Below are 13586 nucleotides of genomic sequence, written 5' to 3' on the forward strand. Positions count from 1 at the left end.
CCTAGAAAGCTTCCCTTGAGATTCCCATTTGGGGCAGTGGCATTTCCCGTACTCCTGAAGTAACCTAGGAAGTTCTGGATAGGAATTCAGTAGCATAGACACCGTCTCCAACCTTTCCAGGCAGACACTAGTGGCTCTTGGGCCTCATGGCCACTTAGAATATTTCCAGAGTCAGGCAGAGCATAGGTGAAGTTCGCGTGGGTCCACAGTAACCACAGAAAGGGGTTCCTGGCATGACTTAGACTTTTTTCTTTTTCTTTTTTTTCCGGTGGCTCTGATGGGTCAAAATGCCCTGGCTGCTGTTTTCACTGTTCCCGTGGCCCACTGGAAAAAGAAGCTGAAATACAGGATGTAGGTTGTCTAATGGACCTGGAAAGACGGAGTAAGTGAAAGGGAGTGAGTGAATATCCTATTTTGGTATTCAGTTTTTGCTATGGTACCATACATACAATATCCATTTTTCTTCTTCAGATGTTTTTTTTCATATGGTACGACTGCAGTGAGCTTGTTTCAGTATTTTTAGAATGGAAATACAAATATGAAATTTATGAGGCTTCTTTTCAAGAAGTGATATCTATGAAGTGTGTACCATGTGTGAGATATGAAAGACCAACAGGCCAACAGTCAGGACAAAGTTTTTATGTTACGCATAATGTGTCATGTGTCGTGGAAACCTTATTAGATAATATTTTTACCTGATTTAGCGTCATTCATTAGAAACAGTTACTTAGGGGCAGCAAGAACTCACTTTCATAGAGCTCATGGTTTTTGTCATCACTAGGTCAAGTGATGCATGGAAACTATCAAACTTAATGTAAAAAAAGTACTCATGGGTTTTATTTCCTTATGATGTGGTTTCCACATGGCACATTATATGTTTAGCATAAGGCCCTAGAATAGATTGTCATCCTTATATCTTATATAATCCAATTCATATCCTAGGAGCAATATTCATTTTTCTTCTCTCTTCTAAAAATACCAGATTACTATTTATATGTGTTCATTTTTCCAAAATGCTGAAAATAGAAATTCACAGAATAGGATAGGGCATGAAAATTCGTCTGAAAACAATCTGTCATTCAGAGACAATTCTTATTTTGGTTTGTGCATGTGTTTTCCAGGGAAGCTGGACTTAGGATCCATTTCTGCCTGTCTCCAAAGCCCTGCCTATACCAAACATCAGGCCACAGCCCTGTCTCCGTGCTGACTGCCTTTCTGCACTTCCTGCCAGCCACCCTCATGTCTGGCCTTCTGGGTTTGTGTTCTTTGTCTGGGGCTGTTGATGGACCACCAGGAGGTCCCTGGGTATCCTGTCAGTGTTTCCCAGCCACTAGAGGATGACTTGGGATGGCATCCCAGGTTCTGACACGTACTTAGAAAATTCTGCACAGGCAGCAGCAGGTAGACACCGATGTTGAAATGAATTGTTTCTAAGCTGACGGCCAAGAAGGAATTCTTGAAAACGTTTTGGTGCAAAAAAAAAAAAAAAAAAAAAAAAAAGGTGGTTTTGTTAAAGCATGGGAACAGGACCTGTAGGCAGAAAGCACTGCACTGAGATTATGAAGACTGACTACTAGAAGGTTTTCCATCCTGTAGAGGGGAGGGTGACCTTAAGGCTCCAGGAAATTGAGCCTATAGGTTCCTGGAGGTCCATTGTTAAACATGGTGTTTTTCTTGTAAATCATTAAGACAGTTAGAAACTGGGCGCCTGGGTGGCTCAGTTGTTTGAGTGCCTGGCTCTTGATTTTGGCTCAGGTCATGATGCCAGGGTCATGGGATTGATCCCTACCTCGGGGTGCTGGCTGAGCATGGAGCCTGCTTAAGATTCTCTCTCCCTCTGCCCCTGTCCCCTGCTCACGCTCTCTTTCTTAAAAAACAAACAAACAAAAAAGACAGTTACAAACTCTAGTGGAAGTTTCATACCCAACATGACTGTAAATGATGTTATCTGCATTTCCTTTTGCTTTTGTTTTCCACATCAACTAACTATTTCTTTTCTCCCTGCCTCTGTTCTCAGGCAGTCACCAGTACCTGAGGAATAGTCTACACGTCTCACCCTAACTGGGGGATGTTTGTAGCGTGTCTGCTCAAGTGGAACTCCTCTCGCATTCTGTACAACGCAGTTTCCCAGAGTCTAGATTAGAAAAGTGAATACAGTGGGGCGCCTGGGTGGCTCAGTTGGTTAAGTGTCTGACTTCAGCCTAGGTCATGATCTTGCTGTTCCCGAGTTTGAGCCCCATGTCCAGCTCTGTGCTGACAGCTCAGAGTCTGGAGCCTATTTCAGATTCTGTGTCTTCCTCTCTCTCTACCCCTCCCCAACTCATGTTCAGTTTCTCTCTTTCAAAAGTAAATAAACATTAAAAAAATGAATGCAGGTGCAACAGAAATTAGCATTAAGCTTTTTACCCCCCTCTTTTGTTTTTTTGTTTTTTGTTTTTTGCTTCAGCTATACAGTTTCTTGCAAGGTAAGAAAGAAATGCAAAGCCGTGTTAGGACATAGGTTGTCATGTGTTTTTGTCTTGAGCAATGTAAAGTTAAATTACTTACCTGAAATATTTTACATGAGGGAAAGTTACACACAGAATATCAGCCATCATGTTAAATAAAATATGAGATAGGACTAAATAACATTTTACAGAGACCTGGTTTACTCTTTAGAAGAAAAACACACTTCTACAATGTAGAGAATAACGACATGCAGGAGGTTTTCCTAGTTGTTCACCTTTTACCTTGCACTGAACCTGTATTACATCATTTTGCTTTAAAAAAATGGAAATGGACTAGGTTAGGTAATTATTAATTGGCAACATGATACTGATATAAAACTGCTTTTGGCCAGAGATACGATAATGGTCAATTTTGGCAACCGAGATAAAGGGAGAAGTTATTACGTCCCCTTCCCAAAATCATTGTGCCAATCTGTGTTCAGCTCACGATCTCAAGTATTTAAAACTTCCGTTTCTATAAATATAAATAGAATAACCTTTTAAAATAGGGTACACAGTATAAATCCATTTTTTTCTAATTCAGCAAGCACATGGGATATTCTCATTTCTTTTCAGAAAACTACCTGTAGACACACAGATAGACACGGGGCACCAAGTTTGAATGCTACCGGAACAATTTCCTCACAAATTAACATTTTACCAAGTACTAATATACATAATGTCAAAAGAGGAAGTGCACACTGCTGAAATCAAAACCGTTTTTAAAACGCAAATTATCGGTGTGATACATTATTTTGAACAAAGGAGAAACTGGCAATATATGAAGTTGTGTGCTATTAGAAGGCCTGTCCTCTTGCTTAAAACAAATGAGAGAAAGTGACTTTGGAAGCCTGGTAGATGTACGTGAAACTTTAAAAGAACTTAGAAATACACTTTCTGAATTTGGAAAAAAAGGTAAGGTACTGGAATACTTCCGTTTGGGGTGTAAATAAAATTTTGGAATTTCAAATATGTTAGTACATCTGTTTTTTTCAGCTACTTTATAGAGTTATAAGGAAATAAAACATTAAAAGCCAGTGGAAGCATGTACATAGGGGCCCCATTTCCCCTTGGTGTGCTAAAAAAACTGCATTCAACCCTGTCAATTTGAAGGTCTAATTGGCTTTGTTAAACGGTTTGTGGGTGGAGGCACATCGCATCAGGCAAGGAGAGGGGGCTTCTCTGAGCGAAACAGGAAAAGGTTTTTAAAGGCCAAAGGAGGGGATTAAAAAGAAAAAGTGTACTAGCAAGGAACGCGTGTTCAGGCAAAGTTGCCTCTGGGCGGAGGCTGGGGTCCATCTGGACCTGCTCCGACTGCCCCGGAAGTTCCACTTTGGCCTCGCAGACTCCCGCGGTGGCTGTCCTTTGAGCGCCCGCGCCGAGTCCCCCTAAAGCGGCACTGCGAAGGCGGAGAGTGGCCCAGGCGGGGACACCCTGGAGCGAGGCTCTGCGTTCCCTGCCTGAGAGGAGCCTCCAGGAGGCGGGGCACAGCTCCTCCCCAGCCCATAGCCGTCAGTGCGCCTGTCCCCGGTGGTGGCTCTCCAGGGTCCCCCAGCTGGCGCAAAGTGCACGCGCCCCCTGCTGGCCGCAGGGAGCAGCGCAGGGGCTCAGAGCTTCCCGTTTAGTGTTGCCTGGCACCCCTCCTGGTCTTCGTGGGTGTGGATGTTAATGAAATGCACCCGCAGCTCCTGGCTTTGACTGCAATGCACTCAGAGACCAGGAATCAAAGCATAAAGTCAGCTTATTAAGGCCAACTGCTTTCCCACCCACTAATAATGAACGGTTGGAATTTGAACATTTAAAAATGCCATTTTTAATAGGCATTTGGCAACCTTCAAATTGAAGTTCCTTTGGCATGAACCTAACAACATATGTAAAAATCTGCATTCAGAAACATCATAACCCTGTTGAAAGGTCGCAAATAAAACGGAAATGCGGAGATGTTAGTTTTTCATGATCCACAGACTCAATATTCTTAAAATGACAATTCTTCCTAATTTGATGTACAGATTCAGCTAAGTCCCAATCAAAATGTGAGCAAAGGGATGTGCTAGAATACACAACATCGGACTGAGGAACAAAGCTAAAGAACTCACACACCCACATTCCAAGACTTACATGAGTATAAATAATGAAGTGAGTGATCTTGGCGAGGAACTAGATGCAGATGATGAAGTTTTGGGGTGATGGTGGGGTGGTCCAGAGCCGATGGCCAAGAAAGAATTCCTGAAGATGTCTTTGGTGCAAAAAGGCGATTTTGTTAAAGCATGGGGACAGGACCCATGGGCAGGAAGAGCTGTTTGGGGTCGTGAGGAGTAACTCATTCTATACCCTCAGGTTGGGAGGGGGGCAGGGATAGAGTAAGTCTCTAAGGTATATTGGAAGCAAGGTTTCCAGAGCCTTGAGGGGCTAGCTGTTGCTAGGGAAATGCCATTTGTTACCGTTTAATAAAACCCCAGTCATGAGACCCTTCAGATGTATATGGGGGGGCCATACGCTTGGAGTATGATTGCCAGCATATATCTTGGGGGACTTGAGATAAAGAAAATAGACTTACAGGAGCCTCGAGGTTGGGATAATGGTAAGCTAAGGTTCTCTTTTGCCCCCAGCAAAGTGTCGTCATGGAGGCAGCTGAGCCCCTAGAGGGAGGTCACTCTGCCAGTTCCAAGGACTTGTCAATGGGCTGTAGGCAGTTAGGGAATTTAATGTTTCATTTGCCTTAGTTTCCCACATCATCATGGCAAGCACCTAAACCCTTTTCCTTTGTTCTTGGGTAGGCAGGAGCGTCCTCGGAATACCACGTATTCCGTGTGTGTGTGTGTGTGTGTGTGTGTGTGTGTGTGCGTGTGCCCCAGCATGTATTTTGCCTTCAGCTTGCCCCAAGCTCCCTCATCACAGAGCAAACAGGAACAATGGGAGCCCCCCAAAAGACCCATATGGGAAAAAGTGAACATTTTATACCAGCCTTACAAACTACACAAAAATGTATTCAAAGTTGTCAATAGACTTAAAATGCAAAACTGAAAATTCTGGAGGAAACCACAGAAGGAAAGCTGCATGACCTTGGGTTTGGTGATATTTTTATTTACAACAGCAAAAAGCAAGCCATGTAAGAAAAAAATTGATTACACGGATTTCAATAAAATAAAAAATGTCTACTCTGTACATGTCAGTCTAAATTTGTCAAAACTCATACAGTATACAATACCAAGAGTGAATTCTAATGTAAACCGTGAACTGTGGGTGATAATGATGTGTCACTGTTCATGGACCCAACAGATGTACCATATGGTTAATAACAGGGGAGGCTGTGCATGAGTGAGGCAGGGGGTGTATGGGAAATCTCTGCACCTTCCTCAAGGCGGGGGTCCTGGAGGGGGCTGGGAGTGGGCTGCAGGGCGACCCAGAAAGGGGCTGAAGGGACTGGAAGCGGTATGTGGAGACCAAGAGTGGCACGTGGCAGGTCAGGGTCTGGAGAGGGGCACTGGGGACCAGTTCCTGGAGTGGGCATGAAATAAAAGATGGATTGTGTTCATGAAAATATCACCTAGAGGGGTGCCTGGTGGCTCAGTCAGTTAAGCTTCCGTTAGGCTCATGTCATGATCTCACAACCGTGAGGTGGAGTCTCACATGGGGCTCCATTGGGCGTAACTGTTGCTTGGGATCCTCTCTCTACCTCCCTGTCTGCCCCTCCCCCCATTTGTGTTCTCTCTCTGTGTCTCAAAAATAAAGAAACATTAAAGAAGAAATTAAAATAAAATATCACTTAGATCCATTACCAGACAAGAAGACCCAGGCACCAAGAAGTGTGCGTTGTATGAGCTAATATGGTCAGTGACCACATGGCATCTGCCACAGAGCAAACACCAGGCTGACAAGTGGATATCCTCACAAGTCTTGTTTTTTATAACCTTGGACAGAGTTTGCTGTAAAAAGCTATCTTATGCATCTTCCCTAAAAAAAAAATTTAAAAAAATGCACTTAATGCATTCTAAAAACCTAATGCAGTAAAATCAGGTTATACAAAAGGCAAGAAACAGCTCTTTTTTTCACACACAGTTACTTGAAAATAATTAAGCACTTTAGGAACTTTGAGGAACTCTTGAGTCTTTCTGGGTAACTTACCCCTCACAGTAGTTACTGGAGCTCTCGACATGCAATCCTACGTGTTTTCACACACACACACACACACACACACACACACACACACACACACACTAGCTGTGCCCTGAGACTTGCATAAATGAATGAAACTCTTGGCTTCACATTTCATCTTCAACTATTGTCCTGTAACATTTGTAGTGGCTGCCCTCTGGACCAATGCCAATACAATGGAAAAGTTAATTTTAAAAAGTTAGGGTGCTGCTATTTATTGAATTTTCTATATATTGCATTTGTTGCAAAGGCACTTTGACACAGTTAATTATGATTTACATGTGGGATTTCCAAGGCTGCCTCCTCAGAACTCCGAAACTGCACACAGGATCCCCAACTTCATGAGAGGTCACCGTGCTTGCCAGTGTTCCCGGCACACCTCGCCAAGTGTGTTGGCCGAGTGTTCAAGCTGTGGAGACTCGGCCCTGCACCCTCTCCAGACTGCCAGGCAGGCGATGGCTCAGTGACATGGAGCCGACACAGGGGTTTCGGGGAACAAACACTCAGAACCTCCAGTTCTAAAGCCCCCTCCCCTCAGCGCACCTACTGGGTCATTGGGTCACCTGTCCCAGCTGGTGTCTCCGTGTCCCTTCCCAGTTCGTACCGTGAAGCATCTGTATGGAGGGAGCAGAGAGACTGTTGTGTGTGTTCAAACAATACCCAGCAAACAGACGGTCCTTGGAGGGAAAAGGTTTGTGTCTGTTCAGTTCCTGAGGCCTGGCTGGGTGTGGCACAGACGACCAGCAGTAGGGACAGCCAGAGCCATCCCCGTCCACTGTCACCCTCCTGCCCAAGCCTGGCCTCCTCTTCCCTTGACCACCGACCTCCACCCCCAGCCGCAACTCCCCAGGAGCTCCTCCTGCTCTTCCTCCCCTTCTGGGACCTTCTCTCAGACAAAGCGCGGGTTTCTAAGCTGCTGTGTCCACCTTTGACTTTACCTGTGACTCCCTTGTCCTGTGTCCTTCCTCCTCATCCACAAGGCTGGATGCGGGCCTGGCTGCAGTCCAGCCCCAGGTGCTCCCTGCCCACCCCTGAGGCACTGCATGCGGCTGGACACCGGCCACCTGCTCCAGAGGCTGTTGGTGGGAGACCTTTGGCATTCTGCTGGCCGTTGCTGTCCCTGAGGCTCTGGGCAGCACCGTCTGCTCTCCCCGGATTCCCAGAACGTCCTCTTAACCACTCGGTGACCTCACCCTCCATCCTCTGGCATGCAGATCCAGCACTGACATGGTTGTCCCTGACAAGCTGGGTCCCACTATATCTCCCTTTTACCCAAATCCCTGGTGGCTTCAGCGTTGGAGTTAAAGCCACAGTCTCCAGGGCACCAAACCGGCCCTCCAGAATGTGCACCCCTACAGCCTCTGTGATCCAACCTGTGGCTGTCCTCTCACCGTGCCATTCTTCAAACACAGAGAATGCACTTGGGACGCCTCCCCACGCCTCCCCTCTGCCTGGAGAACTCTCTCCCGAGAGACGCACCAAGGGTCTCCAGGTGTGTGGACCACCGAGGAGCCACCACAGCATCTCCAACCCAGGACATCTCTTCTCTGCTTTCTTTGGCTCCTTAGCACTGACACACCGCACGCTTCCTTGTACACAGTCTGACTCCTGACCTCAGCCTGTGCAGGGCTCTTCCTGGGCCAAAGCCGACTCTGAGAGAGACGACGAAGGCTTGCGCGAAGACTGAGTGAGATGTGACCCCGGGCCACATCCTGAGGGGTGGGGAGGAAGACAGGAGAGAAATCCAGCATGAGGGGAAGGACGGGGATGGCTTCTGCTGGGGCTGGCTTCTGCTGTGACCGATGGTGCTCAGCCTCAGGGGGAGGGAAGGAGGGGCAGGTGCCGCTGGTTATTGGCCTGTGGTGTGGGAGGGACGTCACAGGGGGACGCTGGGCAGTGACACCCCCGGATGCTGGCTGGAGCCTGCCTGGCGTGGGTTACCACAGCAGTGCTCCGTTAGCCAGGCTTCTGCAGAGAACCGTCTGGATATGTGGGAAGATTCATCATGAGGGACTGGCCCATGTGATTATGAAGGCTGAGAATCTGCCGTCCGTGAGCTGGAGGCCCAGCAAAGCTGCTGGTGTTGTTCGGTCCAAGTCCAAAGGTCTGTGAGCTGGGGAGCGGATGTCTGAGGGGAGGCGATGCTGTCCCAGCTCACACAGTCACAGATTTGCCCTTCCTCTGCCCTTTTGTTCTATTCAGACCCTCCGTGGATTGGTTGATGGCAGATTCTATTTCAGTCACTGAAGCGCATTAATGCATTTAATCCCCACCTCAGCCCTGAGGCTGGTGTCCTCTTCCGTATCTACAGAAATGGACACAGACCTACTGAGAGACCGGCTCAAAATGATTTGGCTCATAAGCATTGGAAACAAAACCTGGACATTCCCTCTCCCAAACCTGTGCTTTTACCCCATGCCACAGACCGATGCCAGGAACACTGTTGGTGCCAAATAAACCTTAGTGTAATGAATGAGTCTCCCGGGGTTCTGGTCAAGCAGAGACATCCATGCCCTGCCCTGCCCCGGGCGACTGCAGGCCTTTGTTCTCACGGCATCAGACCATCCCACACACACTGGTATGCAGCCCAGCCTTCCCAGGAGATTGAAGGAGCCATCGGGAGCTTCCAACACCTGTCGAAATGCTGGACCCTTGTATGCACTCAGGGTGCCGTTGAACTTGTGAGCTCATGGACACATTTTATGATGGTTCTGCTGAAGGACAGGAAGGCTTGGTGGGTGCTGTTTGAAGAACATCCATCCTGTGTGAGTTAGCCCCAGTTTACAATCCAAAGCACAGAATTTTAGAAGTGAGCTGTTTCGTCTGTTGGGAGTTTGGTGCTTTTGCACTGATTTTTACATTTTGGTAATATATTCAGCATCAAGTTCTCTGGCATTTTTTGTTTTGTTTTTGTGGGTATCTTATTAAAAAAAAATTTAATGTTTATTTCTATGAGAGAGAGAGAGAGAGAGAAAGAGAGAGAGAGAACGAGCAGGGGAGGGGCAGAGAGACACACACACGGAATCTGAAGCAAGCTCCATGCTCTGAGCTGTCAGCACAGAGCTTGATGTGGGGCTTGAACCCACCAACTGTGAGATCATGACCTGAGGTTGGACGCCCAACTGACTAAGCTCCCCAAGTGCCCCTTGTTTTTGTGTTTTAATGTGTCCTTGATCTCCCCCTACCTCTCGGGTTTGTGGAAATAATCTTGCATTTTTGTGTCAAATTATTATTCAAATTCTTTTAACATTATGAAATGTTTCTTTCAGAAGAATGTGTATTATTCACATTAAATTAGGTTTTATAATTGTATAGGAAACAACTATTTCCACATGAACTCTCTGTAGTGAGGGTTGTTCTGATCACCACTATTTCTTTATATTCTGTGTCCATCATCCTCAAATATTCCGTAGGCCCTGATCCTGCAAAGAGGAAGGGCAGACCTCTCACGTGCTGGATCCTACAGCCTGGCTTGTCCTCACCATATTCCTCAGAAATCTCTAAAATTTCCTGACAAGTCTATGATTCTCCTTTCTACTATCAAAAAAGAGTTCCTCATTTTTGGTCATTCTCCTGTCATTGTGGGAAGGAGAGGAAGTTAAACATATTGCCTTATATGAGGATCTTGAATCTTGACCGCCTTCTCAATGGTATCACTTAAAAAATAAAGATGAGGGGTGCCTACGTGGCTCAGTTGGTTAAGTGGCCAACTTCGGCTCAGGTCATGATCTCACAGCTCGAAGGCTTGTAAGTTCCAGCCCCGTGTCGGGGTCAGTGCTGACAGCTTGGAGTCTGGAGCCTGCTTCCGATTCTCTGCTCGTGTTCCATCTCTCTCTCTCTCTCAAAAATAAATAAACATTTAAAAATTTTTTTAAATAAAAAAATAAAGATGCTTGAGGGTCAAGAAATGCCTACTAGGCTGCCATGGAATTGGGGCTCTGGCATGAACAGTTCATTGTGCACCATTGTGTCCCCTGCCTGTGCGAGCAGCACACCTTCCGTGGAAACCACACCTCGAGAACAGGGACCAATGAGATGCTTCCTTGTGTTCGGGCTGCAGCACATGTTCTGACGCATTATAAAAAATGCTTTGTTTAACCAGTTGTGGATCTTCCCCCCCCCCTCCGATTCAGGGAGAAGCAGGACAGCCTGAGTTACCCGTGTGGGTAGAACCCTCCAGGCAGCCCTTGTGCGCTCAAGCTTGCACAGGTCAAATGGGACAAACATGTCACCAGAAACATCTTCTCCCTTCTCTGCACCCAACCCTCTGGAGGCTCTGTCACACTCTGCCACCGTGTCTCCTTTATTTTTTCAAAGAAATCTTTGTTTAAGTTTATTTATTTTGAGAGAGAGAGGGTAAGCGGAGGAGGGACAGAGAGAGAGAGAGAGGGAGAGAATCCCAAGCAGCCTCCACGCTGTCTGCACAGATGTGGGGCTTGAACTCACGAACCGTGAGATCATGACCTGAGCTGGACCCAACAGCCAGACGCTTAACTGACCGAGCCTCCCAGGTGCCACCATGTCTCTATCTTGACACCCAAACCATTTCCAAGTGTACAACTCAGAGGTCTTGTTTATTTTCACAGCTCATCACTTATGATCGTGTCTAGCATGTGATTATACAAAAGACACTGATGCAATGTCCACTGAACTCATTGTACATGTGAAAAAGAAAATTGAGGGCCTACATGAGTTTTGACCAAGGCTCGTCCTCCCCTCCTGTCCCAGCCTCCAGGGGCCTAGCGCCTGTGACTGCAGAGTCCTCCAAGCTTCAAACAGCCCCCCTTAGCCGCGGGGTGTACTCCTGCCCCTAGCAAAGGCAGCGATGGGGGGACTGAGCCACCAAGAGCCCAGGTCCTGCTTAAATTCTCGCACAACTGCCAGCCAGCCTGCTGTGTGATCAGGACGGGTGAGTTCTTCTCTGGCAGCAAACAAGCAGGAGTCCCAGTGTCCCAGGTCATGTGGTACCGGCACCGTGCATCCCGCCTGTCGGCCAGCATGCGGGGAGACGGGTGATGAGGGATCCTCCAGCCCTAGACGGGCCGCCTGGAGCATGCTCAGCACTGCTCACGGCATCCACGGCATCCAAACACCCACAGGACACGGTCTGACCACATCTGCCCTGAGCCGGGAACTGGAAACCTCTGCCACATGGAGATTCTGGGGCCGCTGAGAAAGGCAGTGCCCCGCAGGCACCCCCTGTGGACTGTTCAGTTGGTGGAAATTTCAGAAACCAGTAAGGGCCTGGAAGGGAGATATTTTAAAATGTCCCCACAGGCAGCAGATCAACCACCTGCTGCCTCCGTTGTGTCTCTGATTTGAGTTGTTTTGGGGGTGCAGTGAACCTGAGGTCTGCCTCAGGGACCCCCATGCCTGGTGCTCACCTTGGGTGGCTTCCTTCTGAAGGAGGTAGCCGGAGGCACCAGCACATCCTGGATCCTGGGACTCAGCAGACGCCTGCCCCCCTCCCCCCATGACCTTTGGCAGGCTGGCAAACATCTCTGAATTCAGTTTCCTCCTGAAAAGGGGCTGTCAGGGAACTGAAATAATGTGGGACACAGATGTGGATAGGGGCTCAGTAAACGTCCTTGCTGTGCTCTTGTGGGTCTTCTCCCTCAAGAACCCTCCTCCAAGCACCACGAGGGAAGTGGGGGACCCAAACACGTCTGGTGAGTGCTGTGGTCCGTACGTCTGTGTCCCCCGAATTCACTCCGAGGTGATGGTACCGGGAGGAGGGCCTCTGGGAGGTGATGGGGTCACAAGGGGGGAGCCCACAGATGGGATCAGCAACCTCCTAAGAAGAGATGGGGAGAGTTTGCCCCTCCCTCTGCTCTCTGCCTTATGAGGACACAGAGGAGAGGAGTCTACAAAGCAGGAAGAGCCCCACCAAACACCGGGTCAGGCAGCACTTTGGTCTTGGATGTCCAGCCTCTGGGACTGTGAGAAAGTGTGTTGTCTAAGTCAGCCGTCTGGCCATGGTACTTTGTTTTAGTGGCCCAAGTGGACTAAGACAGCTGTCCCTTTGGCCCAGGGGCTTTGGGGAGACAAATAAAGTGTAAAATCTCAGAAAATCTTTGAGCCAGGTGGGAATAACACCAGCCGATAAATGATGAAGACTGAATTCAGAGTCCAGTCAATGTTCTCCTATTGCTCAGTAAAGGGGACACACAGAGGAACCTGTCTAGGGACGGTCTGCAAATGGTGGCGGCCACCAAGCCCCGGAAACGCAGGTGGGCTGAATCGGGAAGTGGCGTCAGTGTAGAATACACGCTACGATCCAAAGACTTGGTAAACAAACAAACAAGCAAACAAAAAACAGTGTAAGATACCTTGCTGATAATTAGATTGAGTAGATGTTGAAAGAATAATATTTTGGATCTATGGCTTCAATGAGATACATTATAAAATCAATTTACCCGTTTCTTTCCGCTTTTTTTTTTTTTTTACTGTAGTTACCAGAAAATTTAAAATTGCGCGTATTCCTACTGGACAGTGCTGACCCAGGACAGTGTGTCAGGCTCCACATTTTTGCCACTTTGGGTAGACAGTCCTCTGTCTGGGGGGTACTAGGTCAAGCCGCATCTCTCTGTCACCCACCGGATAAGCCAGGAGCTGGCATCCCTCTCCTCCGTGACAACCAGAGCATGTGCAGGCATCACCCAAGTGCCCAGGCCCCTGTCCTGTGGGCGTGACTGCCGCTGACTCCCCAGTCCCTGGGCAGGAGGAGATGTTGTAGCGAGACATTGGCAGGAAGTCAGATCCGTCCCTGTCTTGTTTGCAGCACCACGGGGGTGGGAAAGTGAGTTCTGTTGGGGTTCCTCACTCCTTGCTGTGAGCCCGACACCCCAGCTGTGCATAGGGACCATGGTGATTCCTTCACGTTGGAGGTCTGGAGGCAGGAAGGAAGGAGCTGGTGCACTCTCAGTAGGAAAGGGAGCCGTCCCC

General features: G+C 47.9%; 2 long non-coding RNA genes across 2 annotated transcripts; one reads left to right on the forward strand and one right to left on the reverse strand.

Annotated features, from left to right (window-relative positions):
• Nucleotides 1-274: 274 nt before the first annotated feature.
• On the forward strand, nt 275-3456 carry LOC147581406 (uncharacterized). The gene is made up of 2 exons (XR_015249885.1): nt 275-382; nt 1122-3456. It is a non-coding gene; the product is annotated as an uncharacterized LOC147581406 (long non-coding RNA).
• A 3370-nt stretch (nt 3457-6826) lies between these two features.
• On the reverse strand, nt 6827-9019 carry LOC147581407 (uncharacterized). Its single transcript, XR_015249886.1, has 2 exons — nt 7580-9019; nt 6827-7255 (listed from the first exon to the last, which is right to left on the reverse strand). It is a non-coding gene; the product is annotated as an uncharacterized LOC147581407 (long non-coding RNA).
• Nucleotides 9020-13586: the final 4567 nt, after the last annotated feature.

The sequence above is a fragment of the Puma concolor genome, chromosome B1, assembly GCF_028749965.1.
Source record: "Puma concolor isolate L17-30 chromosome B1, mPumCon1.1.hap2, whole genome shotgun sequence".
In the NCBI taxonomy this organism is placed as follows: Eukaryota; Metazoa; Chordata; class Mammalia; order Carnivora; family Felidae; genus Puma; species Puma concolor.